Source organism: Pelophylax lessonae, assembly GCF_965119305.1.
Source record: "Pelophylax lessonae genome assembly, chromosome: 1".
Classification (NCBI taxonomy): Eukaryota; Metazoa; Chordata; class Amphibia; order Anura; family Ranidae; genus Pelophylax; species Pelophylax lessonae.
Genome location: NC_138768.1, coordinates 465,867,397 through 465,892,887, shown reverse-complemented (window position 1 = coordinate 465,892,887; position 25,491 = coordinate 465,867,397).

Sequence of the window (25,491 nt, the reverse complement as noted above, 5' to 3'; positions counted from 1 at the left end):
AGAACATGTAACAAATATAAAGCTTACACAGGGCTTGAATGTAAGTTTAAGCATCAAATTTGATACAACTATAATACAATTAATTTGCATCAAAATATAGCAAAGCAATGTTTTGAATATTATCCAATTGAAAAAAAAGATGTGCATACTGTAGGATATTTTAACATTTTTGTGCTCCTGACTACTTGAGGTTATAAGATGAAATTAGCTGAAATTCTTCTGTATGTATTTAATAATTACCCATTATCCTGAAGTTGAACTCTAGGCAAACATTGAAATGCACAGCTAAAATGTGTCTACTATTTTACCGACCAATTAAGATTTTGGTGAATACAATACATTTAAACACACAGCTGATAAACAGACTCCGTCGGAATAATATACGGGTGGTTGGTCTCCCAGGGGGAGTGGAGGGGGCCCAACCAGATATATTTGCCGAGGCACTGTTCAAGCAAATCCTTAACCTTCAACAAATCTCTCCGATGTATCAGGTGGAGAGGGCACACAGGGTGCCTGCTAGTATGAGACCTCCTGGCTCCCCTCCCCGGCCCTTCTTAGTTTCTGAATTTCCAGAATAGAGATCTCATTTTGGCTGAAGCGAGGATACAACAGACAATTCGTTTTGAGAACACTATCCTGCATCTTTTTCCTGATTTTACCCCTCTTTTACAGAAGCATAGAAGGTTATTAGTGTATGTACGCAGGTGAATCCGTGAGAATAATTTACAATATAGTATGCTGTATCCCTGCTAGGTTAAGAGTTGTGTATAATGGTAACACTCATTACTTTGAAAATCCTACCAGGGTGGATGACTGGCTGGATAGTCTCTAATGTGGAATATGTTTTTTTGTTTTGTTTTTTTGTTTTTTTCTGACCACCTTGGATGTGTGGCTTGCTGCTCCTGTTATTCCACTCTTTCAATACTGATTCCTCTGCTAGAGTTTGTTTGGAATTATCTCTCTGAGGTTTCACCCCACTTTTTTTGGTTCCCCAACTTAGAGAAGGTTTTTTCTTTGTTGAAAGGAGGGGGGACACTGCTAGACCCCCTTACGGGATGTTAGGGGTAATGACATTTCTTTGGCTTGTTTTGTCTGGTTTTTTTTTTGTTTGTTTTTTTGTCTGTTTTTTTTGACGAAGGAACAGGGGAATTTATTTTTATTTTTCTTCATTCCTCCTACCTTGCCCCTTGTTGGGACAGTATCAGTCTGCCTGCTATGGATGTCGTACGGCCTTTTTTTATTTTTGAGGAGTCCCCCTGTGGTCTCTGAATCTTTTATTTTCCAAACTGAACCATGGAAATTGATGTCAAAATAGTTTCTTGGAATGTTAGGTGTCTGAACTCAAGGGTTAAAAGGTCACAGATGTTTCAGTTTTTGAAATCACAGAACCCTCATATTGTTTTGCTACAAGAGACTCTTTTACTTGGAAACAAAACTCTTACAATTAGGAGAAATTCGATTCAAAGGACATTTCATGCCACTTTTTCTTCCTATGCCAGAGGTGTTACTATTTTGTTACATAAGTCTTTGCATTCTGTGGTGCAGGAGGTGTTTTTGGATCCTGAGGGGAGATACGTGGCTGTTATTCTTAAAATTGAGACCCATATGATAGCGGTTAATGTATATGTACCCCCTCCATTTTGCAGGGATGTCCTTTATAATATCTTGGATAAGCTAACCCCCCCCCAATAGGGCTCCAAATCCAGATCTCCGGATTTGGGCTGAGTCAGCTGTGCTTACTGAGACCTGGAGATGGAGACATCCTGCACAAAGATCATATATTTATTTTTGTCAGGTACCTTTCACTCCTCATCACGAATGGGTTTTGCTCATCATCTTCATCGATATGGGTTTTGCTAGTTCATCTTTGTTACCTTGGGTAAAAGATGCCATGTATCTTGCCGCGGGTATTTATTTATTTTATTTTAGGTTCTTGTATAGCGCCGTCAATTTATGCAGCGCTTTTACATATACATTGCACATTCACATCAGTCCCTGCTGTCAAGGAGCTTACAATCTAAGGTCCCTAACTCACATTCATACATACATAGTAGGGCCAATTTTTTTTTTTATACAGGATCCAATTAACCTACCAGCATGTCTTTGGAGTGTGGGAGGAAACCGGATTATCTGAAAGAAACCCACGCAGGCACAGGGGGAACATGCAAACTCCAGGCAGGTAGTGTCGTGGTTGGGATTCGAACCAGTGACCCTCTTGCTGCTAGGTGAAAGTGCTAATCCACTACACCACTGTGCCGCCCTGGTATATCATATCACACTCCTCTTCAGGTTACTTTGTCTTTACCTTGTCCTTGGCGCGTTCAACCTGGTTGGGTGAGGGAGCCCGAAGTTGAACCGGCAGTGGTGGCATGGGTTGCTATATACTGGCCGGTCAATGATGGCTCCTCCACTCCTCAGATTGTTTGGGACGCATTTAAAGCAGTTATTAGGGGGGAATATATTTTGGTCATCAAGACTGTTAGAGTCAAACTGCAGGCTGCTATAAAAGTATTACAGGAGAAAGAGCATGTGCACAAGCTCATGTTGATGGCCCCTCAATGGAGTCCTTGGTAGAGTTGAGCGGACACCTGGATGTCCGTGTTCAGGGGGTTTGGCCGAACTTGAAAAAAAAGTCCGGGTCCGTGTCCCGGACTTTTTCCGAACTTTACCCGGACACCGAACCCCATTGAAGTCAATGGGGACCCAAATTTTCATGTACTAAAATGGCTCTAAAACACCAATGGAAAGGGCTAGAGTGCTGCAAATGGCAGCAAAACGTAGCTAAGAGCATGGCAAATGCTCTGCAAACAAATGTGGATAGGGAAATAACTTAAAACAACAAAAAAAAAAGAAAAATTAAACAATTTTCTTCATCTGTGAAGGACGAGGCCCATATGGAGTAGGAGGGAGGTTGAGGTGGTGGTGGATGTGGCGGTGTCATAGGCGTGCGCACAGGGTGTGCCGGGTGTGCCACACCCTAATCACTTAGGGCACATTAGCATTATCGCTCTGTTTGCCAGTGAGGAGATGGGAAAGATCTCCCTCGGACCTGCTCTGCCATAAGAGAAGTGCCACACACTTCTATTTCACTTTGCCAGCAGGGAGAGTAATGTACCGGGGCCATATACATGTAGGCAAACACATGCATGTGTATTTAAACTTTGGGGTGCACACCCTAATGCAATAGGCTGCGCACACCTATGGGCGGTGTAGGTGGAAGCGGCGGTGGAGGAGGACGAGGTGTAATGTTCTGGTACCTTTGGGTACCCTAATTACTCTTTCATAAGTGTATGCGCCCCACCATTCTCTTTTGGTAAGGTGCGCATACACCTTTAAGACTGATGCTGTCATCACTGAGCGCCGGACTGGATGGCTATTTAGATCGCCGGCTCTCACTCACATGTGTTCGTTCAAACTGCTTTGTGCCTTGATGCTAACCTGTCTTGAAGCTCTCATGCTTGCAAGCATACCTCGCTGTCGGAACCACTCTGCGCTGATCCCTGTATCCCGCTACCGGATCATCCGCTCTTGCCGAACCTCTCCTCTGCTACATTGCTATTAGTGATAAGTACCCCACAGGGGAAACCTCTATAACCTTTATACTAAAGCTTACACTATCTAGCTCTGCATACTAAGGACTATTACTACATCTGCATTATCTAAGATTGCTAGCTCTTGAGCCTACTACCACCTGTTCTTGCACTGGGTTGATCTCTCTTGTATGTCCACCTGCTACTCTGTCATCTACTACCATACATGATTGCTAAACCTATCTGCATCCCATCTGCTACTATCTTACTTTCAAGAACATTTCCTTTCAAGTGTCTGTCATCTACCATCTCTACCCAACCTGTCTCTTCAGCCTATCATCACTGTGTTACTATATACATAAGTCACTCTAGGAAACATCTTATTGAGTGTGTGTATTTACTTGCTGAATTGAGATCATCCACACATGATGAGTCATTGAGAGTTGGGAATGGTGTCTCAGCGTTTCTCTACATGACTACTGAAGTGGAATATTTCTGCAGCTGAAAATCCACATCATACGTAAAACGCAGGAGCGTTACAGATTGAACGAACCACAAATGGATTCAGCAGAAATAACCACTCAGATGACACAATTAAAACAGCAAGTAACTGCGTTAATACACGCACTTGCTGAATTAAAAGAAGACAATCAGGCTCTGTCGCAGCAGGTAATTAGACTGACACAACTTACCACTGCTCAGTCCCCTGAACCCAAAAAAATCCTCCTTTGGTATTTACAGGCGATCGCAAAAAATTTCGCGAATTTAAAAACGCATGTGAGTTACTTTTCTTGCTAAAACCCCATACCTACCTTACTGATCACATTAAGGTTTGTACTATTATTTCTTACCTAACAGGCGATCCTCGGGCCTGGGCAGACTCTCTTTTTGAGAAAAACGACCAGCTTCTCAACTCCTATGCCTTGTTCCTATCAGAACTCACTAGCCTATATGATGATCCCAATAGACAGAGTACTGCCGATCTTCAATTAAGATCCTTGAAACAAGGTAGGAGACCTGTAGAAGACTTTGTCGCAGAATTCAAGAGATGGACCCTTGATTCAGAATGGAATGATGCATCTCTGAAAACCCAATTTAGGCTTGGCCTATCAGAGGCCGTTAAAGACGAGCTCGCCTGAGCGGATCTGCCAAAAACCCTGGATGCATTGATACAACTCAGTATCACCATAGATAGAAGACTACGAGAAAGAAAGGCTGAGAAAATGGGAATGCCATTATCCAGTTCTTCTCGGATTTCGGCCGTTGACCCCGTTCCTATGGAGGTAGGAACCATACGCCCACCTCTATCAACTATGGAAAGAGCCAAAAGACGATCTGGTAATCTGCTTGTACTGTGCATCCCCGGATCACAAGATAAACGTCTGTCCCCTAGTCTACAAAAAGAAGGGTGAGTGTTCACATGTCCTCCTAGGGGGATTGACAACTTCAATCACTAACCCTTATCTTTCTGTTTGCTTAACATTACAGTGGGACCAGAACAGGATTACTACTCAGGCCATGATTGACACAGGATCTTGTGGAAATTATATTGACATACGTTTTGCTGCTTTAAATAAAGTTCCTATTATTTCTAAACTTAAACCTGTCTCAGTAAGTCTTATTAACGGTGTTCCTTTATCCTCTGGTCCGATCACTGATCAGACACAGGCACTCCTAGTCACTACTAACGGGTCTCATATGGAAACCACTACCTTCGATCTAATACCTTCACCCCACTTTCCCATTGTGTTGGGACTTCCCTGGTTGCACACACATCAACCAACCATAGATTGGAAGGAACGGACCCTGGCCTTCCTCTCTTGCTATTGCGAGGGTACGTGTAACCTCCCGTCTTTCGGGAAGATCCTGTCTGTGGTGACAGATGAGATTGCACCACTATGTTATCAGGATCTCTCTGAGGTTTTTCTTGAGAAAAATGCTCAAGCACTACCTCCCCATCGAGACTATGATTGTAGCATTGATCTACTCCCAAATAGCAAATTGCCGTTCGGTCATGTTTATCCTCTTTCACAGGATGAACTTTCCCATCTCAAAGACTATTTGGATGAGAATTTGAAGAAAGGTTTTATTAGACCTTCCACTTCTTCCACAGCAGCAGGACTCTTTTTTGTCCGCAATAAGGACTCAAGTCTCAGGCCTATCATCGACTATAGGCAATTGAATGCTATTACAATAAAAGATCGCTATCCTCTACCGCTTAACCCTGAGCTCATTGAGCAGGTGCGTGGAGCTACCTATTTTTCAAAATTGGATCTGAAAGGAGCATACAATCTCATTCGAATCCGTGCTGGACACGAGTGGAAGACTGCATTCAGAACCAGATACGGATTGTTCGAATATCTTGTAATGCCATTCGGGCTATGCAACGCCCCTGCAGTTTTTCAACGATTTATAAACGATATTTTCAGAGACTTACTAGATGTCTGTGTTGTGGTATATCTGGACGATATACTTATATATTCACGATCCCTGTCTGAACACATAAGACATGTAAGACTAGTATTATCGAGATTGCTTGCACACAACCTTTATGTGAAACTGAAAAAATGCTTGTTTCATAAAGAAGAGGTACTGTTTCTAGGCTACATCATATCCAAAACAGGAATCGAGATGGACATGAGTAAGATATCCTGCATTCAGGATTGGCCTACACCAACCACACGCAAGGCCCTACAGCGATTCCTTGGATTTTCGAATTTCTACAGGACGTTCATCAGAAACTTCTCTGCCATTGTGAGACCCCTCACACAGCTCACTAGCATTAAAAAACCATTCAAATGGTCAGATGAAGCAAATAAAGCTTTTCACCTGTTAAAGACAAGGTTTACTTCTGCTCCCATATTACGCCATCCAGACCCATCCCTCCAATACATTCTGGAAGTAGATGCGTCAAACATGGCAGTAGGGGCAATACTCTCCCAACGACCAACTCACACTTCACCACTTCATCCAGTCGCCTTTTTTTCTAAATCCCTAAGCAGTCCAGAGATAAATTACCCCGTGGGTGAAAAGGAACTGCTTGCTATAAAATTGGCTCTGGAGAATTGGCGACATCTACTCGAAGGCACCCAATTACCAATACTTATATACACGGACCATAAAAATCTCCAATATCTTCAAACTAACAAAACTCTCTCTCACCGACAGGTACGATGGTCACTATTCTTTCTAAGGTTTAACTTCCTAGTGACCTACACACCTGCAGATAAGAACAAAAAGGCGGATGCTCTATCACGACTAACTGAAGAAAACTACTTCGAAATCCCTTCCGTTCCTATAATACCTCACAAACGCATTATTGGAGTTGTCCGTTCCTTGAAGGAAGAGGTTTTGCATGGTATAAGTTTGGATTCACCCCCACCACAACTAAATACTGATGCAGAAGGCTTCCTCTACTACAACGACAAACTTTACATACCACCTACCATACGCACCAAGATCTTGGAATTATCGCATGATGTGCCTATGGCAGGACATATGGGTATGACAAAGACTCTTAATCTGATTACCAGACAATTCTGGTGGCCTGACATGAAAACATCTATACAAAAATTCGTCTCTTCATGCAATGTCTGTGCCAGGTCCAAAATTGACACTACGAGACCATCCGGTCTACTATGCAGTCTACCAATACCCCAAACTAAATGGGAAGTTGTGTCCTTGGACTTTATAGTGGAATTGCCTCCTTCCAAAGGATTTAATACCGTCTTAGTGTCAGTGGACCATCTGACAAAAATGGCACATTTCATTGCTATTCGCAGACTACCTTCGTCCAAACAAACGGCAGAACTCCTGATGAAACATGTCTTTAAGTTACATGGTATCCCAAAAACTCTTCTGTCTGACCGTGGATCACAATTTATTTCCAAGTTCTGGCAAGAACTATGTCACATACTACGGATCGAGCAGAAGCTCACTTCTCCTTACCATCCGCAGACCAACGGACAGACTGAAAGAGTCAACCAATGCATGGAGCAATATTTACGTTGTTACACTTCTTACCAACAGGATGATTGGGTGGATCTTCTCCCTCTGGCAGAATTTGCCTACAACAACGCAACCCACAGTACGACCAAGCAGAGTCCGTTCTACTTGAACTATGGGTTTCATCCCTCTATTCTTCAACCACGCATCCTTCCTTCAAATAACCCAGTAGCCTCAGACTATCTTACCCAAATAAAGGACTCTCTGGGTTTGCTTAATACTACCATTGCACACGCTCATAGTCAACAAAAGAAGTACTATGATCTTCGCAGAAGACCTTCTCCTCAGTACGCTATCGGGGACCTCGTTTGGCTCTCAACAAAAAATTTAAGACTGAAAATTCCTAGCAAAAAGCTTGGACCTCTGTTCTTGGGACCTTTCCCAATCAAGAAACTTATTGGCAAAGCTGCAGTACAGCTTACATTGCCAATAGACCTCAAAATACATCCCATTTTCCATGTGTCGCTACTGAAGCCCCATGTTCCTGACCAAGGAATAAGACCTACTATCCCACCTCCTCCTCCTGTACAAGTTGAAGGTGGAGAAGAATATGAGATAAAAGAGATTCTGGATTCTCGTATCCACAGAGGAAGAATTCAGTACTTGGTTCGATGGAAGAACTATGGGCCCCAAGACGACACCTGGCTAAACACCTCTGACATACATGCCTCTAGATTAATCCGCAATTTTCATGCGAAGTACCCAGACAAACCAGCTCCAGAGGCCTTCAGGAGCCGGCCTTAAGGGGGGGGGGGTACTGTAATGTTCTGGTACCTTTGGGTACCCTAATTACTCTTTCATAAGTGTATGCGCCCCACCATTCTCTTTTGGTAAGGTGCGCATACACCTTTAAGACTGATGCTGTCATCACTGAGCGCCGGACTGGATGGCTATTTAGATCGCCGGCTCTCACTCACATGTGTTCGTTCAAACTGCTTTGTGCCTTGATGCTAACCTGTCTTGAAGCTCTCATGCTTGCAAGCATACCTCGCTGTCGGAACCACGCTGCGCTGATCCCTGTATCCCGCTACCGGATCATCCGCTCTTGCCGAACCTCTCCTCTGCTACATTGCTATTAGTGATAAGTACCCCACAGGGGAAACCTCTATAACCTTTATACTAAAGCTTACACTATCTAGCTCTGCATACTAAGGACTATTACTACATCTGCATTATCTAAGATTGCTAGCTCTTGAGCCTACTACCACCTGTTCTTGCACTGGGTTGATCTCTCTTGTATGTCCACCTGCTACTCTGTCATCTACTACCATACATGATTGCTAAACCTATCTGCATCCCATCTGCTACTATCTTACTTTCAAGAACATTTCCTTTCAAGTGTCTGTCATCTACCATCTCTACCCAACCTGTCTCTTCAGCCTATCATCACTGTGTTACTATATACATAAGTCACTCTAGGAAACATCTTATTGAGTGTGTGTATTTACTTGCTGAATTGAGATCATCCACACATGATGAGTCATTGAGAGTTGGGAATGGTGTCTCAGCGTTTCTCTACATGACTACTGAAGTGGAATATTTCTGCAGCTGAAAATCCACATCATACGTAAAACGCAGGAGCGTTACACGAGGTAGCCAACACTGCTTTTTTTCAGTCATTTTAAATGAGGGTACACCCCAAAAGAGTGAGAAAGAACAAAAATAGAACAATGGCTGGGTAAGGTCGGTATCCATCTCTATTCTGCACAAGGTACGGAAAAGTCCTGTGGGATCCATGCCTGGTTCATTTTAATGAACGTGAGCTTGTCCACATTGTCTCTGGACAGGCGGCTGCGCTTGTCTGTGATAACGCCCCCAGCCGTGCTAAATACACGTTCAGATAATACACTGGCTGCAGGGCACGCCAACACCTCCAAGGCATAAAGGGCAAGCTCAGGCCATGTGCCCAATTTGGATACCCAGAAGTTGAAGGGGGCAGACCCGTCATTCACTACATGTAGGCGTGTGCACACATACTGCTCCACCATGTTGGTGAAATGGTGCCCCCTGCTAAGACGTTCCATATGAGCTGCTGGTGCTGCTGTTTGTTGTGGCGTGCTGACAAAGCTTTTCCACATTTCGGCCATGCTAACCCTGCCTTCTGAGGTGCTGGCGGTGCCCTGGTTGCGTTGGCGACCTCTTCCTCCTCCTCCTCTGCCTTGTGCTTCCACTGTGGCCCCGCTGTCAGGTGGGAATGCCAGCAGCATCACGTCTACCAGCGTGCGCTTGTATTCGCGCATCTTGCGATCGCACTCCAGTGAGTGAATTAAGGACGGTACGTTGTCCTTGTAACGGGGATCCAGCAGCGTGGCCACCCAGTAATCAGCACAAGTTAGAATGTGGGCAACTCAGCGGTCATTGTGGAGACACTGCAGCATGTAATCGCTCATGTGTGCCCGGCTGCCCAGAGGCAACGAAAGGCTGTCCTCTGTGGGAGGTGTATCGTCTGTGTCCTCTGTATCCCCCCAGCCATGCACCAGTGATGGCCATGAGCTGGCCTGGATGCCACCCTGCTGTGAACATGGTTCCATCTCCTCCTCCATCTCCTCCTCCTCATCCTCCTCATCCTCCAGAACTGTGCCCCTGCTGGACAATTGTGTCCCTGGCGTTTGTGTGTGCAGGAACCCACCCTCGGAGCCCCTTGCGAATGACTGCCCTGAAAGCCTTGGAAATGTTACCTCTTCATCCTCCTCCCCCTCCTCCTCATCCTGTGCCACATCCTCTTCCATCATCGCCCGAATCGTTTTTTGAAGGAGGCATAGAAGTGGGATAGTTAAGCTGACAACGGCGTCATCGGCACTGGCCATGTTGGTGGAGTACTGAAAACAGCGCAACAAGGCACACAGGTCTCGCATGGAGGCCCAGTTATTGGTGGTGAAGTGGTGCTGTTCCGCAGAGCGACTCACGAGTGCGTGCTGCAGCTGAAACTCCACTATGGCCTGCTGCTGCTCGCACAGTCTTTCCAGCATGTGCAAGGTGGAGTTCCACCTTGTGGGCACGTCACATATGAGGCGGTGAGCGGGAAGGCCGAAGTTACGCTGCAGCGCTGACAGGCGAGCAGCAGCAGGGTGAGAACGCCGAAAGTGCGCACAGACGGCCCGCACTTTCTGCAGCAGCTCTGACATATCGGGGTCATTTTAAGGAACCTCTGCACCACCAAATTCAGCACATGCGCCAGGCAAGGGATGTGCGTCAAACCGGCTAGGCCCAGAGCTGCTATGAGATTTTGCCCGTTATCGCACACCACCAGGCCGGGCTTGAGGCTCGCTGGCAGCAACCACTCATTTGTCTGCTGTTCCATGCTCCTCCACAACTCCTGCGCGGTGTGTGGTTTTTCCCCCAAACAGGCAAGTTTTAAAACTGCCTGCTGTCGTTTACCCCTGGCTGTGCTGAAGTTGGTGGTGAAGGTGTTACGCTGACCGGATGAGGAGGCAGTAGAGGATGAGGAAGCGGAGTAGGAGGAGTTAGGAACAGGAGGCAAACTTAAGCACCCTGCAATCCTCGGCGGTATGAGATGCGCCCCAAAAATTGGAAAGGTGTATCTCCCACGGACCGATACAGACTATCCCGCAATTTAATTGTTTTTACCCCAAAGGTGTAGATTGAATAGCGGAATAGAAATTATGATATCAAAAGGTGTATGTATCTCACACGTACAGACCCAGACTAGGCCCAAATTACTATTTTTTGTACCCCCAAAGGCAGGATGAGGAGTAGGAGGAGTTCGGAACAGGCAGGAGGCACACTGAAGCACCCTGCAATCCTCGGCGGTATGAGATGCGCCCCAAAAATTGGAAAGGTGTATCTCACACGTACCGATACAGACTATCCCGCAATTTAATTGTTTTTACCCCAAAGGTGTAGATTGAATAGCGGAATAGAAAATATGATATCAAAATGTGTATGTATCTCACACGTACAGACCCAGACTAGGCCCAAATTACTATTTTTTGTACCCCCAAAGGCAGGATGAGGAGTAGGAGGAGTTCAGAACAGGAAGGAGGCACACTGAAGCACCCTGCAATCCTCGGCGGTATGAGATGCACCCCAAAAATTGGAAAGGTGTATATCACACATACCGATACAGACTATCCCGCAATTTAATTGTTTTTACCCCAAAGGTGTAGATTGAATAGCGGAATAGAAAATATGATATCAAAAGGTGTATGTATCTCACACGTACAGACCCAGACTAGGCCCAAATTACTATTTTTGTACCCCCAAAGGCAGGATGAGGAGTAGGAGGAGTTCGGAACAGGCAGGAGGCACACTGAAGCACCCTGCAATCCTCGGCGGTATGAGATGCGCCCCAAAAATTGGAAAGGTGTATCTCACACGTACCGATACAGACTATCCCGCAATTTAATTGTTTTTACCCCAAAGGTGTAGATTGAATAGCGGAATAGAAAATATGATATCAAAAGGGGTATGTATCTCACATGTACAGACCCAGACTAGGCCTAGATTACTATTTTTTGTACCCCCAAAGGCAGGATGAGGAGTAGGAGGAGTTTGGAACAGGCAGGAGGCACACTGAAGCACCCTGCAATCCTCGGTGGTATGAGATGCGCCCCAAAAATTGGAAAGGTGTATCTCACACGTACCAATACAGACTATCCCGCAATTTAATTGTCTTTACCCCAAAGGTGTAGATTGAATAGCGGAATAGAAAATATGATATCAAAAGGTGTATGTATCTCACACATACAGACCCAGACTAGGCCCAAATTACTATTTTTTGTACCCCCAAAGGCAGGATGAGGAGTAGGAGGAGTTCGGAACAGGCAGGAGGCAGTCTGAAGCACCCTGCAATCCTCGGCAGTATGAGATACGCCCCAAAAATTTGAAAGGTGTATCTCACACGTACCGATACAGACTATCCCGCAATTTAATTGTTTTTACCCCAAAGGTGTAGATTGAATAGCGGAATAGAAAATATGATATCAAAAGGTGTATGTATCTCACACGTACAGACCCAGACTAGGCCCAAATTACTATTTTTTGTACCCCAAAGGGCAGGATGAGGAGTAGGAGGAGTTCGGAACAGGCAGGAGGCACACTGAAGCACCCTGCAATCCTCTACGCCCCAAAAATTGGAAAGGTGTATCTCACACGTACCGATACAGACTATCCCGCAATTTAATTGTTTTAACCCCAAGGGTGTAGATTGAATAGCGGAATAGAAAATATGATATAAAATTGGTGATTTTTCAATAGCACATGTGAACAGCAGTGTCTTATATCAGTCAGCTCTGCTGCAGGCTATGGAGGGAAAAAAAAAAGAAAATTCCCCTTTTAAGTTTGTAATTTTTAAATAGATTAGTACAGACTATGCCAGAATTTAATTTTTTTAACCCAAAAGGGTGTATATTGAATAGTGGAATAGAAAAAGTGTATACATTTTGAAATCACTCAATAACAGCACATGTGAACACAGCAGTGTATTATCACAGCAGCACTGAAGGAAAAACGCTGCACACAACTGACTGATAAAAAAGATTTTTTTCTCCCTCCTCCTCAGCGGGCAAAAAGATTGTGTTCACACCACCCCACACACAGCAAAATCGATGTGGACCACTGACCCTGCCTATTCTCCAGCCTCGCCCTAAAATGATCGATAAGATCGGTCACTGCCAGCACTGCAAACCCCCCACACAGCAAAATCGATTGTAGAACACTGACCCTGCCTATCTCCAGCCTCGCCCTAAAATGCCCTAACAACTCGCCCTGCCTGCAGCACTCCGACCTGTCCCTGATTCTGAATTCTTTTTGGACACAATATAATTTATGACTGTCTGTCCCTAATCAGCAGCCAGCACGTATGATGTGTGCTATGTCCCTGTACTACAGCAGAATGACGCAGTGGCGCTCGGTCTCGAACTTATAAAGACTTGGTCACATGCTTCAGATGGCCAATCACAGCTACTAATACATTTGTAGGCATGGCTGGGATGGCTTAAGGCACACCAGTTAAACGCTTGTTGATTGGCTGTTGAAAGCCCGCCATTAAAAGAGCGCCAATACATACAAACCCGGAAATAAAATGACCGAACACGGATTTTAAACCCGAACATACAGTAAAGTTTTCGGGTCCATGTTCGGGTAACAAAAATCCAATTATTCGGTATGAACACGAATAATACAGTCCGTGTTCGCTCAACACTAGTCCTTGGCATCTCTGCGGCAGGTTAGGAGAGAGGTTTCTTTACAGTTCTCTAACTTATCACAGTGTAATGCCCAAAAACAGATGAAATATCATTTTCAGAAGGGTGATCAAAATGCTCTTCGGCTGAGGGGGTCCTCGGGGCATTTGTGGAATTCTATTGCACTTTATATGCTCCCCTGCCTGAGGTGGACTACTCTGACCTGGTTTATTTTTTGGAGGGTATATCCCTCCATGTTCTCTCTGATCATGCCAGGGCTATGATGGATGCTCCTTTTTCCGCTGAGGAGGTGCTTGTGGCAATAGGCTAATTTCCAAATAATAAAGCCCCAGGCCCTGATGGGCTTCCGGTGGAGTGGTACCAACATTATGCAGAGGAGCTGACTCCTACACTTTTGCATCTTTGTCAGGAATGCTTTAGGGCCAAAAGCCTTCCACAATCTTTTTATGAAGCTCACATAGTTCTTTTGGCCAAAAAGGACCCATTGTACTGTGCCTCATATAGACCCATTTACCTTCTTAATATGGACCTAAATATTTTGACCAAAATTTTAGCCATAAGATTGTCTAGAATTCTTCATCTTTTGGTGTCCTCAGATCAAATTGGCTTCATGCCGGCAAAGGCAATGGATATTAATCTGAGAAGGGTCTTTACCTACACTCAGCTGCGGGTGGATCCTCCAGACATCCATGTTATGGCTTTTTTTGATCTTGAAAAGGCCTTTGATTTTGTGGACTGGGTCTATATAAGGACAGTTCTCCTTAAAATGGGATTTGGTGAAATTTTTTTGACTTGGATTGAAATACTTTATGATCAACCAGTGGCTGCCATTAAAATTTGGGGGAAAGCTGTCGGAACTCTTTTCAGTTGGCCGCAGTACCAGGCAGGGGTGTCCCCTGTCACCTGGAATTTTTGATCTTATGATGGAGCCTATTGCCCAGGCGCTGCGGTCATCTTTGGTGGTAAGTGGGGTAAGAGTGGGTAGTTTAGTCGAAAAGGTGGCATTATATGCTGACGATTTGGTGATGTTCTTAAATGATGCTGATACCTCTTTGTCGGCGGTTTTGCATATCTTGAATCGGATTCCTTCACTTTCAGGTTTGAAAGTCAATTGGCAAAAATCACAGGTTATCCCCCTTGGTGAGGGGGCTGGGCCTTCCTCAGCCATCGCATCCCAGTTACAGTGGGTGACTCAAGTTAAATATTTGGGACTCCATATTACTATTTCTGTTATGGATTTTAATAGATTTAAAATTTCCCCACTCTTTTCGTATTTCAAGCAGGTGCCTGGAAAATCTTCCCCTCTCATTAATTGGGAGGGTTAATGTGGTTAAAATTAAATTCTTGCCCCTGTTTCTTTATTTAATCTGGAATTCTCCAGTGTAGATCCCCAATGCCATTTTTCAATCCTTTCATACTGTAATATCGGATTTATTATGGCTAGGGTGTACTCCTAGGATTAAACTGCAGATACTGCAACAGCCATGGAAGAAGGGGGGTTTGGCGGTTCCTGACCTGTATAAATATTTTTAGCAGGACAGTTGGTCGTTGTGCATAGATGGCTAACAGGTCCTTTGGATAATGCGACTGTTGGATTGGAGGCTGCGGTGGCTGGTTCGAATGGGGCATTGGTACATATGGTTTATAGGGGGAGTAGATCTCCCCATACACAGACAGTATCTTTGGGGTCAGGGATTCGTGCTTGGTAATTATCCCATAGTGCTGCCTTTGGTGGGCCTTTTTCTATCTCTCCATATACCCCCCTATGAAAGAATCCATATCTTTCCCATTTTTATTCTTACCCTGACCCGGTGGTTTGGACAAGATTTGGGATAAAAATTTTCCCCCGATCACGGGGAACTTAGAAGTTTTGATGATTTTAAGGCAGTCTGCCATTTGCCAAATAATCATCTCTTGAGATTTTTACAACTGAGACATGCTTATCGGACACAGTTTGGCGAGTCATTTATTGAAATGGCTCCCTCGGGATTGGAACAGTTATTGAAAGATGAGAAATTAATCAAACCATTATCAGCTCTATATAAATTTCTATTTCCCGAGACACCTAAACTGTTAGAGAGTTGTAGAAATAAATGGCTATTTGAAGTCCCGGATCTAGATCAGAAGGATTGGGAAGATGTGTGGGAGGTTCCCTTCACTAGACTCATATCAGTAAGGGACCATTTGATTCACTATAAATGTTTGCATCATATATATATTTGACTCCTGATAAGCTGGGGGAAATTGTTAGTACAGTCCCAACTCTGTGTTGGCGTTGTTCTGCAACCGGAGCGGATTTTATTCACATTTGTTGGGAATGTCCCACCATCCGTACCTATTGGGGTCAGGTTATGGATTGTATTCAGTCGGTCACTAGTATCGAACTTAGCCATCCATAAGGGTCTGTTGTTTATTGAGTTTAGTTGACAGGGTAGCTCCCACTAGAGTGATTTGCACTCTTCTAACCCTTTTGTTATTTTATGCCAGCAAGTTGATTATACTATCCTGGAAAAAAACTGTTGCGCCCAAGGTAGATGAGTGGAAGGTGCTGGTAGATAGGGTTCTTCCATTATATAAAGCAACTTATTTGAACAGAGGAATGCCCATTAAATTTTATAAGGTATGGGGTGGGTGGGTTGGTTCTATGTATACTGTTTCAGATTGATTGATGAAATTATATTAGGTGAATCAAAAACAGTTAATATATTTGGTATACTCTGGATATGGAGGCTGTCGGGTGCCGGTAGTGGGTGGACTGGATGACTTGGGGGAATGGGGGAGGAGAGGAAATGTTTTTTTTTGGGGGGTTTTGTGTTTCTATGTAATTGTTAAAAATGAATAAAGAGAGTAATTTAAAAAAAAAAACACACAGCTGATACAGATATAACACCTACTGTATATCTGGATAACTTTTGTAGCACTTGACATAAAACATGTTCACCAGGTGACTTTATTGTGTACTCTTATGGGAATGGAAGACACTTTTTATGTTTAGTCAGTCAATTCGGATAAAATATGCCATGAAATATGCACCAGAGAACGTTCATAAAATCACAGGAAAGAAACCCCAATTGTTTAAAAAAGTGAATAAATATCTGTGCCTAAATATCTGAGACATGAAAGCAGATACCCAGTTGGTTGCTGTGGGCAATGTAGACACTTCCCATAAATGTGCCCTGTAAAGGTTGTCAGAAACAAAATTACAAAGCAGGATTTTCTTTTCCTGTTCATCAGACATATTCATATCACTTTGACAATACATTTGCCTTTTTCACCTTGTTATCCACCCATCCATATTTATTCTTGCTAACACCACAGAACATCCTTCTTGATTCTATAAATCCATGCAATTGGGAATAGGGAAGAGAAGAAAGATATCACAGAGTACATACAGTGAAAAAAATAAAACCAGAATGGTTTTAAGGAACATGGGAATATTATAATAGTAAAGGAAATATTAAAATGGCAAAGATTAATTCAAAGAAAATAACATGATACCAGTATTATAGAAGAGTGAATCCAAAGTTAAATCACAAGGGCAGTATGGGAAAAAGTGTGACAAAGAAAAAAATATGAAAAAACTGTTATCACTGAAAGAAAAATACAGGTTCCTATAATTCTGCTTACGAATGAAATCTATTTTGCCAGTGTATAAAATGTAATCCATTTCCCATCAGTGATATTCTTAGTGCCTTGTTACATAAACATTAAATGCATCAGAGGAGCTTTGCTGCTTCAATGGGGAATGCAAAGAAAGCCTCACCAACTTGATGAGAAAGAGAAGGTGTCAGAGCTCACTGAGCCATCGTTAAAGAAATAAGTTTCTTAGTCCTGTCTGATCTCTAGTGAGAAAGTATAGTGCTAATTGGGAAAGTTTTCTCTTACCTGGCATCCTGGGACTGTGACCCGTGAATATTAAGAATAAAGATTCACGGGCAAGCACAGTGGTAGCAAGAGAATAAAAAAAAGTTAAAGGAAAGATGAAAAGGAAAAAGAAGAAAGCGAGACAAATATAAAAATGGAAAGATAGGCAGCTACAGAAACCAGCTCATGTTCCCTCTAAAGTAAATGTACCGTAAAAAAGTACTGTAATAGCCAAGACTTACACAGAAAGATGGCGAAAAGGGCATAATAATTTGCCCTAAGGACACAAAGAATGGGATCAGCAAAGGACATGGACATTATTATGTTTGTAGTACACTTAAGGCTTTATTAGAATGTGGCAATGTGCAGTTCTAGTGCAATGCATAGGGGTTTCACTGTTTAAAGCTGAACTGTAACCATCTGAAAAATGCCATGTAATGCGTCTGAACTAGCAATTTTTTATTTTTTTAAATAACCCACAAGCTCACTCATTGGATATATAACATTATAAAGTTAGTCTGATTAAAAAAAGACAGCCCATCTAGATCAACCAATAAAAGTGAAAAAAAAGAAAAAAAATTATACAAACCTATATACACAATCCTATACCCACAATTGATCCAGAGGAAGGCAACAAAAAAAAAAAACAGCAAAGCATGACCCAATTTGCTCTGGCCTATCTTCCTCTTGGCAATACCTCACAGATTCCCTTTGGGGTTTAGGTCAGGCAAATTTGCTGACCAATCAAGCAGAGTGATACCATGATCATTAAACGAGGTATTTGTAATTCTGGCAGTGTGGGCAGGTGCCAAGTCCTGCTGGAAAATTAAATCAGCATCTCCATAAAAGCCGGTCAGCAGAAGGAAGCAAGAAGTGATCTATCAATCCCCCAGCGGGTTTTTAGGCAGCATGAAAATATAAACGTGTAGGGACAATAATGTAGTAAAAATCATTTTTAATAGAAAAAACTCTCTGTGGTGATCAGACTCAGGTGAGTCCTTGTAGACCTGCATGCCCATCCCACCTCGCATGGAGCAGGAGACCATACCCTTGCCAAGTCTGTGGATCCATTACCTATCAATCAGCTCCCTGGCTCTCAGCCGCTTATTGCATTAAATGGTAAAGTTGCACACTAAGGTGTTCTAATTGTTACATCTCGTGTTTGATAAATAGCATTATGTTAATGATGATATGCTTTTTTTAGATCTCATAAAACCCCCCTGAAGAAGACCATCTGTAGGTCAAAACGCGTCGGGGTCTGCGTGCCCCCAACTCCCTTCTGGGGGTTTAGGGGTATCTTCTATGTCATGTGTAACAATTTTGCAATGACTTGTTATTTGCTATTTGTGCATATCTTTCTGCAATGAGTTCATTATGTGTAAATACCGCTACCAGGAGCTCTTAAGCCATTCCCCTTCCAGGGGCTGTTTTTAACAATCTGTATGTTCAATTACTTGTTACTTTTCTACATTTTTTCTATTAAAAATTATTTTTACTACATTATTGTCCCTACACATTTATATTTTCATGCTGCCTAAAAACCCGATGGGGGATTGATGCTTTGGCATCCCTTCGTGTCTAGAATTATTGGGTGAGCAGCCTCTCCAAAACCAGTGTACTTTATTTAGCAAGAAGTGATCTAGAATTTCGGGGTAGAAGGCTGCGCTGACTTTGGACTTGATAAAACACAGTGGACCAACACCAGCAGATGACATGGCTCCCCAAAACATCATGGAACCTGCCCACACTGGTTAAAGGGTAACTGTAACATTGAAGATAAATTATAGTTTAGGTAGTTTAGGGGGCACATATATTGAATTCTTATAGCAGAATTTATGTATATACACTTGATACTGTATTACTTCAACATTTTACTTGGCTCACAAATGGGCTCTGCCTGACTCGTAAATTCAGCCTAGTCCATTGGAAAAAGTGAAATTGGTTTCTGCAATTTTTCCAGTAAGCTGACCTGACACAAAACAACCTTAAGGCCTAGTTCATGCTAGTACAATTTTTGATGCAACTTGATTCACCCAGAATCACATGACAATGTGGCATTATTCTCCAGGTTGCTGTTTACATCAATGCATTTCTTGACAAACCACACCACTGCAAATTGTGTCTTACTGTTATATAAAGCCAAAGGGAATGCTTCATGAGGAGTTGCAGTAGGCAGGCATGCGGTACTTCTTCTTGTAGGCTGACAGCTGACCTTTTGTTTGGTGCAGTTCACTTGATCCAAGGAGGGCAGCAGGCTGCAAGCAAAGGATTTGGTGTCAGTGGTGGAACAGGCTGAGGCTAGTCAGAAGTAGTGTGACTGAGAGAGTGGGAGTCCAGGGAGAGGGGAGCCAACCTATGGCATAAAGAGGGAGAAGGAGAAAATCAAACATGAGACTCAGTACAGCAGATAATTATTAAAAAAAACACACTGCAAAAAATAGTTTTTTTGCTTACCATATGATATGAAGCATTAGGGAGGCAGGCAGGCAGCCAGGTGGTACTTCTGCTTGTAGGTAGACAGCTGACCTTGCGTTTGGTGCAGTTGCAGTTCTCTTGATCCAAAAGGAGGACGGCAGCAGGTGGGAAAAGCATTGACGACATAGGCCGGTTAACAACTTGCTGCCCACCCCATAGCAGATTTACTGCTACAAGGCGGCATCTGTGTGCTGGATAATTGAATATATAGGTGATCCGGCTCTTTCGGGTAGGGGGCGCGCATGCATGCCGCCAGCGGCTTGCTTCCACTGTGATTGTGATTATGCACAGTGGGAGCCGATCAGCGGGTATCGCGGCCTCGATGTCCGCTAACACCCACTGATTGTTCGTTACAGAGGCAGAACAGCAATCTGGCTATGTAAACAAGGCAGATGGTCGTTCTGTCAGTAAGAAAGATGTGAATCCTGTGTTCCTGCAAAGCAGGGGCATGGATCCATACTTTCCCCTAGTAAAAGCACCTCCCATAGTAAAGAGAAATGCTAGCAAGGCACACAGTTAACCATTTGATCACCCCTGATGTTAACCCCTTCCCAGCCAGTGTCACTAGTACAATGACAGTGCATTTCGTTTAGCACTGACACCATTATTTTCAAGGAGGAAAGGAATGACCCGAAGGTCACACAAAGTGAAAGAGTAGCATAGCAGGGAAAGAGAAAACAAGTCAAACGAAAGAAAAAAAAGGGGGGGGTAGAAAGGGATCACGACATACCACCAACCCTCCAGGGCCTGGGGACTCACCTTCCTAATCTCCAGTAAAGGGGGCTTTAAGTCAGTAACTCTTTACATTCCTCATAGTAAACAAATTTGTGCCGGTAGAACCATTTTTTACTTTCAATAATTTTTATTGAATTTTCAGATATAAAGAAAAACAATAACAATAAGATATCCGTAATAATGCAAAGGTACAGTCTGGTAAAACAGGAGCAGATAACAATTGTACTACATAGGCTGCCAGGAGAATCATGGGTGAAAAAGAACAACATCTGTCCTTGCGAGTACCAACATACGCAAAATGGGGAGTTAAGGGAGTGGGGAAATCTAGAAGCGGCGACTCGCCGCAAACTGTGAGGATGTGAGCCAAGGTGAGGGGAAGGGGAAATGAACCCGTCCAGAGAGAACCACCCCCAGCCGGCCACCCGCAACAGAGGACAAGCCCCAAAAAGGTGGCGACACATTCGCCCCCTGAGCGGGAAGTCAGTGGTGGATCCCCCGTCTGGAGTACAAGGCTGATACCATAGCAAAATAGAGAGTAGGAGTAGAAATAGAAGGAAAGGAAGGGAAGGGAAAGAAAGAAAATAGGTAGAAGGTCCTAGGTCAGCCGTGTAATAGCTAACATCAGATAGTAATGTGAACATATTTAGCCCATGGCTCCCAGGTGGATTCAAACTGGGCCACTCAGTAGTGATGTCGCGAACCTAAAATTCGCCGTTCGCGAACGGCGAACGCGAACATCGGCAAATGTTTGCGAACCGGCGAACCGGGCGAACCGCCATAGAGTTCAATAGGCAGGCGAATTTTAAAACACACAGGGACTCAATAGTGATGGAAAAGTTGTTTCTAGGGGACTAACACCTGGACTGTGGCATGCCGGAGGGGGATCCATGGCAAAACTCCCATGGAAAATTACGTAGTTGACGCAGAGTCGGGTTTTGATCCATAAAGGGCATAAATCACCTAACATTCCTAAATTGTTTGGAATAACGTGCTTTAAAACATCCAGTGTGTGAATACGATCAGGTATAATGTTTTATCGGTCAAGTAGTGTAAGGGTTACGCCCGCTTCACAGTGACAGACCAAACTCTGACAGACCAAACTCCCCGTTTAACAACAGTCAGTCAGTCCATTTGCACAACCGCAAACTCCCCATTTGCACAAGGTTGGATACCAAGCTAGCCATGTCCCGTTCCTTGTCCTCACTGACATCATTGAAGGTCTCTTCCTCCACCCAGCCACGTACAACACCAAGGGTCCCCGAAAGGTGAGAACAAGCCCCCTGGGACGCCTGCTGTGGCTGGTATTCCACCTCCTCAAAGCCACCTTCCTCCTCTGACTTCTCTTCTTCAGACTCCTCTCTCTGCGTTGCCACAGGTCCAGCAATTGACAACGACAAGGCTGCTTCTGGTGGTGATGGGGAGTGGACCACAACTCTTCCTCTTCATGCTCATCTACAGCCTGATCCAGTACTCTTCGCAGGGCACGCTCCAGAAAAAACGCATATGGGATGAGGTCGATGATGTTGCCTTGGGTTCGACTGACCACCAGGGTTGTCACCTCCACAAAAGGACGCATGAGCCTACAGCCATTGTTCATGAGCATTCAGTAACGCGGCCAAAAAATACCCAGCTCCGCAGAAAGAATGAAAGAAAATGAATGTTTTTTCTATGAAAAATTATCCTGCGGATCGCTTTTGGTCTGTTCACAATGAAGCAACGACCTTATCATCTGGGGTGTGCCAACACACTCCCAGAGGTGATCGCTTCATTGTGATACGCAAGCCCCTTCACCACGACAAGGTAACGATCACGAAGGGGAATTGACACATGTATGTGCCTTTTTTTTTGTTTTTTGTTTTTTTGCAGCCACAGAGGCCAGAAAAATTAGGCATGTACACATGCATGAAAAAGCAGGTATTGTTGCAGCCGCTGCTGTAGCAGCGGCCTGAAAAATTGAGGTTTTCAAGGCAGAAAGTGCACTAAAACATTGCGGCTTGAACCGTAGTTGGTGGCGGAGACGTCACGTAAGTCATCCGGCATGCAGAGAATGATTAAAGACTGCAGCGTGTGGACCATTTTTAGGCCAAGGCATCTCAGTCATCACCAGGCCTTTTTTAGTCAAATGCATCCCCCACTGTCAGTCCCTTCGGGATCCATGCCTCATTCATCTTAATAAACGTGAGGTAATCAAGACTTTTTTGACCTAGGCGACTTCTCTTCTCAGTGACAATACCTCCTGCTGCGCTGAAGGTCCTTTCTGACAGCACACTTGAAGAGGGGCAGGCCAGAAATTCAATGGCAAATTGGGATAGCTCAGGCCACAGGTCAAGCCTGCACACCCAGTAGTCAAGGGGTTCATCGCTCCTCAGAGTGTCGATATCTGCAGTTAAGGCAAGGTAGTCTGCTACCTGTCGGTCGAGTCGTTCTCTGAGGGTGGACCCCGAAGGGCTGTGGCGATGCATAGGACTAAAAAAGCTCTGCATGTCCTCCATCAACAAGACGTCTGTAAAGCGTCCTGTCCTTGCCGGCGTGGTTGTGGTGGTAGGAGGAGGATTACTTTCACCTCTTCCCCTGTTGGATTCCCGTTGTGCTGTGACATCACCCTTATATGCTGTGTAAAGCATACTTTTCAACTTATTTTGTAGCTGCTGCATCCTTTGCGACTGCCGATAATTGGGTAACATATCAGAGACTTTCTGCTTATACCGGGGGTCTAGTAGCGTGGCCACCCAGTACAGGTCGTTCTCCTTCAGCCTTTTTATACGAGGGTCCCTCAACAGGCATGACAGCATGAAAGACCCAATTTGCACAAGGTTGGATGCCGAGCTACTCATGTCCAATTCCTCGTCCTCACTGATGTCATTGAAGGTGTGTTCTTCCCCCCAGCCACGTACAACACCACGGGTACCAGATAGGTGACAACGAGCACCCTGGGATGCCTGCTGTGCTTGGTGTTCCTCCTCCTCAAAGCCACATTCCTCCTCTGACTCCTCTTCCTCACACTCCTCTTCCAGTGTTGCCGCAGGTCCAGCAAGCGATGGTAAGGCTGTTTCTGGTGGTGGTGATGGTGACCACAACTCTTCCTCTTCCTCTTCACGCTCATCTACGGCCTGATTCAGCACTCTTCGCAGGGCACGCTCCAGGAAAAAAACATATGGGATGATGTCGCTGATGGTGCCTTCGGTGCAACTCACTAGGTTTGTCACCTCCTCAAAAGGACGCATGAGCCTACAGGCATTGCGCATGAGCGTCCAGTAACGTGGCAAAAAAATACCCAGCTCCGCAGAGGCTGTCCTAGCACCCCGGTCATACAAATACTCATTGACCGCTTTTTCTTGTTGGAGCAGGCGGTCGAACATTAGCAGTGTTGAATTCCAACGTGTCGGGCTGTCGCAAATCAAGCGCCTCACTGGCATGTTGTTTCGCCGCTGAATATCTGCAAAGTGCGCCATGGCCGTGTAGGAACGCCTGAAATGGCCACACACCTTCCTGGCCTGCTTGAGGATGTCCTGTAAGCCTGGGTACTTCTGCACAAAACGTTGCACAATCAGATTCAACACATGTGCCATGCACGGCACATGTGTCAACTTGCCCAAATTCAATGCCGCCAACAAATTGCTGCCGTTGTCACACACCACTTTGCCGATCTCCAGTTGGTGCGGGGTCAGCCACTGATCCACCTGTGCGTTCAGGGCGGACAGTAGTGCTGGTCCGGTGTGACTCTCTGCTTTCAGGCAAGTCAACCCCAAGACAGCGTGACACTGTCGTATCCGGCATGTGGAATAGCCCCTGGGGAGCTGGGGGGGTGCAGTTGGTGTGGAGCAAGACGCAACAGCAGAAGAGGACTCAGCCGAGGAGGTTAGCAAAGAGGATGGAGTAGGAGGAGTAGAGGAGGTGGCAGCAGGCCTGCCTGCAAGTCGTGGCGGTGTCACCAACTCCTCTGCAGCAGAGCCACGCATTCCATGCTTGGCAGCCGCCAGCAGGTTTACCCAATGCGCAGTGTAAGTTATATACCTGCCCTGACCGTGCTTTGCAGACCAGCTATCAGTGGTCAGATGGACCCTTGCCCCAACACTGTGTGCCAGACGTGACATGATTTCCTTTTCCACAATAGAGTACAGGTTGGGGATTGCCTTTTGTGAAAAATAATTTCGGCCGGGTACCTTCCACTGCGGTGCCCCAATAGCGTCAAATTTTTTGAAGGCCTCAGACTCCACCAGCTTGTATGGTAAAAGCTGGCGGGCTAAGAGTTCCGACAAAGCCAGCTGTCAGACGCCGGGCAAGGGGGTGACTCTGTGAGATTGGCTTCTTACGCTCAAACATTTCCTTGACAGACACCTGACTGTGGGCAGGTGAGCAGGAACTGCTGAAGGTGAGAGGCGGAGGGGCGGGTTGTTGATAGGGGGCATGGAGGACAGCAGTGGTTGACGTGGCTGAAGATGCTGGACCAGGAGGAGGATGGTGGCTTTCAGTTTGTGTGCTGCTTTTACTCATGTGTTGATCCCATAGGCGTTTGTGATGTGAGATCATGTGCCTTCGCAAAGCAGTTGTACCTAGGTGGGTGTTGGACTTCCCACGACTCAGTTTCTTTTGGCACAGGTTACAAATGGCATCGCTGATATCAGAGGCAGACACACAAAAAAAATGCCACGCTGCTGAGCTTTGCAAGGACGGCATTCTGGTGGTGGCAACAGCTTGCGTTGATTGGCGTGCTGTCT